At 33.0% G+C, this 4,248-nt stretch overlaps 1 protein-coding gene across 1 annotated transcript in view; it reads left to right on the top strand.

Moving 5' to 3' along the window:
* Cd163 (CD163 molecule) overlaps positions 1-1,783 on the top strand; it is a 28,714-nt gene extending 26,931 nt beyond the window's left edge. Inside the window, exon 17 of the mRNA XM_023707423.1 lies at positions 1,551-1,783. The gene's annotated coding sequence lies outside the window, so the exon portion shown is untranslated. The remainder of the gene's footprint in view (positions 1-1,550) is intronic.
* Positions 1,784-4,248: the final 2,465 nt, after the last annotated feature.

The following is a 4,248-nucleotide window of genomic DNA, read 5'->3' as shown; positions in this document are numbered from 1 at the left end:
AAAGAAGGAAGAAAGAAAGAAAGAAAGAAAGAAAGAAAGAAAGAAAGAAAGAAAGAAAGAAGAGAAAAATTAATGAAACAAGTGAATTGATATACTTTCTATTTTTAAAAACGTAATTGAAGAGGGAATATATGACTAGAAATAATGGATAAAAAAGTCATGTTTTCTTCTACAAATATTATATATTATGTACAAGAAATAGCACATTGAGAAATGGTCAAAGCTGGAACTCTTAAACATTTATAAAATATAAGTCAGATTGCAGTGCTTGGTAGTAATCCCAGCGCTCTGGGAGCCTGAGGCAGCAGAACAGCAAGAGTGAACCCAACCTGAGCGGTTTAGTGACTTAGTGAGACTCTCTCAAGTTAAAAATTTTGAGAACAGTAGGGAATGTAGCTCATTTGGAAGGCCCTGGTTTCAATAAGCAGTTTCAAGCAAAATAAATATATGAAATGCAGTGTTTGACCTCTAACACTGCAAAAAAATTCTAAAACATTAAAATGTAAAGTATTAATATGTATAAAATGAAGTGCTAGTTGTGTTTATTTTTATAAACTACATATAGCATAAAACAGGTTAATATATGCATAACTTTTACATGTGTGTACACAATATTCGATATGTAATTGTACAACATTATGGAAGAAAATGAGCATGAAATGAAGTCAAGTAGCAAATAAACATTTACAAAGTACATAAATTCATCATGTCTGAAGAATCCAAATTAGAGGTAAAATTTCCATATCACTTTACATAGATCAGCCTATAAAAATTTAAAATAGCATCAATTTACTGGCAGTGGAAATATAGAATAAAAGTTTCTTTTAAACACTGCTTCTTGAAGAGTTGTATTATATTTTGAAGAAACAATCTAGTAATTTGTAGCAAAGTAATAATAATACCAACAACAATATTAAAAAGACTTCCAGATCCTTTGACCCAACCATTTTTATCTTGAGAATTTTTTCTATACAAAGTAACATATATTTAAGCTTTTATTTTTACAATGCTGTTAGTAATGGCAAAAATACTGAAAACAAGGTGAATGTCAGTTAATGGTGTAATGCCTTAAAAATTACAATTTAATCAACTAAAATGTAAAATATCTGTCATAAATATGTGATGTGATTTTATTTATATTATTCATATATAAGATGTTTACAAATTACACTAGACTATATACATATATGTATATACATATATAATTCTAACAGTATTACAAAATGAGTACTATGAATAACTTTTAACTTACAATGTCAAACATTTGATACTTTCTTATGTGGCAAAGGCTAAACTAATCTTTTCTGAAAGAAAATTCACTACTTTATAATTACTTCAGAATCACATGGAAAATGGCCAGGTGGTTCTTAATGTATACAAAGTGATTCTTATGTAAACTAAAGTTTTAAAACTATCACATGTCTTCTTTTCTACTCACAATGAATAGTACATTTTATATAAGTCAGTTTGTGTGTATTACAGTATGATGTATTTGTTGATCTATAATATAAGAGAAAAATAACATTCTTCTACTTATGGCTTTTGTTCAGCCTGTTGGTATCTTGGTGAAGACACTTTGAATGGATCCAAAGTCCAACCCTTCCACTGATGTTTGCAGGAGAACTTGCATAGAGTCCTTTGTGTGTGGTATTCGGAAGACAGTCAACTTTTAGTTTAAACCTGTGAATGTGACTTCTTAGTAGTATATGCAAAATATTAAAAGAATTAAATTAATAAATATCACTAACTTGTGTTTGTATCAGCTTTCTATTCTTAACTGTTTGAATTTTTGATTGTGTTTTCTTAGTCTTCTAGGGTTTTTTAAATAAAATATGATGTCTTTTTATTTGATGTCTTACTCGCTTATACTCTGTTGGTTTTTGTTTGTATTTAAAACAAGCAACCATTTTCTAATACCCAAAATTAGAGCTCATTTTTATTTTGACATTTTCAAGAAAGGGAAAGTTAATGATGGTGAAGACTCTGTAAATGCATGGTTGACTACAAGGAATGATTCTCATTGCATCTTTAACTGCTTTTTGTCAGTTACATTCACTCACATAAAATGCATAGCATCGCTTGATACAATAAGGGTAAAAGTCACAATGTTTTAGTTACTCATTCCTTAGGAAAGTATTGCGGAATTTGAAGTGGGGCACATATCATGGTTTTTCTATACCTGTGTAACTAATACGGAGTAAGTTTAGAAGGATTTTTTTTTTTTTTTGGCTGGCTCAGGATGCCTTAAGGCAGGTCTGGTAAGGCATGAAAATCTGGGGATTGAACCACAGCATCCTGAGCCTTGGAGTAAGTTTAAATATTATGAAAAGTAACCTACAATAAATACAAGAGAGCATTACAGTAGCTTAACATTATACTTAGCTTTTTGTTGAATATCAACCTTAAATTTTTGTTGATTTTTAAAATTAATTCATTTTTAAATGACAGGGAAACATACATATTTATCATGTAATACATGGTATTTTGAAATACCTTACATGGAAGAAAAGATATATGAAGCTAATTAGCAAAATAGCATCATAGTTATCATTTTTTTGTGGTTCAGAACACTTGAAACAACTTTTTTATTAATTTTCAAGGATAAAATATATTATTATTACCCAGATTCACCATGCTGTATAATGGATCTCTTAACCTTAGTCCTCCTATATGACTGATATTTTGTACACCTGGCTGACATTTCCCTGATATCCCCTCTAATCTATGGTAACCACCACTCTAGTCTAGTCTGTGAGTTTACCAGGTAGACAGTCCACTTGTAGTGAGGTCATGTCTTATGTGTCCTTCTGTGCTGTGCATATTTCATTTAAACATTGCCACAAAGAACAGAGTCTCTGTATTTTTTAAAGATGACAACATGATACTGTGTATTCATGTCACATTACATTTATATGATGAAAGCACCTTGCTTGATTCTGTAACATAGCTACTATGAATAGTGTGGCTATGAACCTGAGTCTGGAGATTTTTCTTGCACATATTGATTTTAATTTCTTTGAAAAGTACTCAGAAATAACACCATGATATCATATTGTAACATCATTTCTGATTTTTTGAGCAACCTCCATAAATTATTCCACTATGGCTGGATTCACTGATATTCTCAAGACATGTACAAAAGTTTCTCTGTTTCAAGTTATTTTTTAACAGTTTCAATATTTCTGTTCACTACCTCTTAAGTAGTTTGCTTTTCTCATTTTGAATGTATGTATTTTTTTTGCTGAACATTTAATTGAATGATTATTGTTGTCCAAATTTCCAGGTCTTTTGAAAATCAGATAATCTGGAAATGGTAGGTGACCAGTCTAACACGGGCGCAGTGAGTTCCTGTTAAGTGGATTTTCCTTTTAGTAGAACAAAAAGTTACCATTCTCCATCCTGACTCCCAACTTCCATGTATTCACATTGCCTATGTTTTCACTACAGGCAAATGCATTTCTCTGGGGTTGAATGAGTCATAGGCAGACAGTGTCCTAGCCTATGTCACTAGATGACGATATCACCTGCTTGGTGCTGCTATGGACTTTCTCACCTCTCGAAGTTGGCTCATAACTAGAAACTGTCCTCCCTGGCCAGTGGGCTTTCTAGATCTTTACTTCTATGTGCTCTTCCTCAAAGTGCCCTTTGCCTTCTCAGAATGAAAATGAATGCCATAGCCTCCTACAAGCTACACACTCCACAGAATTGTGTCTCTTGTTGAAAGTGATCTCGTTTTCCCTTGAAAGAAAGGCAGTATAAAGAGACTGTCAATATTTCTGTTATGTAGAGCAAGCCAAATAGCTCAGTGAATTAAAGCACCTGCAAGCAGCAGCGGCTGGGGGTTCAATCGCTGGGCCTGCCACACCAGCCCCACCCCCTGGGCATGCTGAGACAGCTCTTACGACTGGATGTGATGGTGTACACCTGCAATCCCAGCTCTTGGGAGGCTGTAAACAGGAAGATCACTACAAGTCTGATCTAGTAGTGAGACCCTGAACACCCTGTAGACCCTTCCCTAAAATACAGAACAATTCTATCATCTAAACCTTTATTTGCATATGTGCTCTTATTTTCTCTTAAGGTCTCTCAGTTAAGAGTAAAAGGTATAAAGCTAAAAAGAAAGCATTTGTATGTCTTTGAAATAATACATTCTCATTCCTCCTCACCACGGTATTTTGTGCTGAATTGCTGCTGCATCATGTATCATGAGGCCACATAGATGGAAAGGAAAAGGGAATCTAAAACCTA

Source organism: Octodon degus, unplaced genomic scaffold, assembly GCF_000260255.1.
Source record: "Octodon degus isolate 3935 unplaced genomic scaffold, OctDeg1.0 scaffold00288, whole genome shotgun sequence".
NCBI classification, from domain to species: Eukaryota; Metazoa; Chordata; class Mammalia; order Rodentia; family Octodontidae; genus Octodon; species Octodon degus.
Note: the sequence above shows the minus strand (reverse complement) of the source record. Positions and strands in the feature narration are given on the sequence as shown.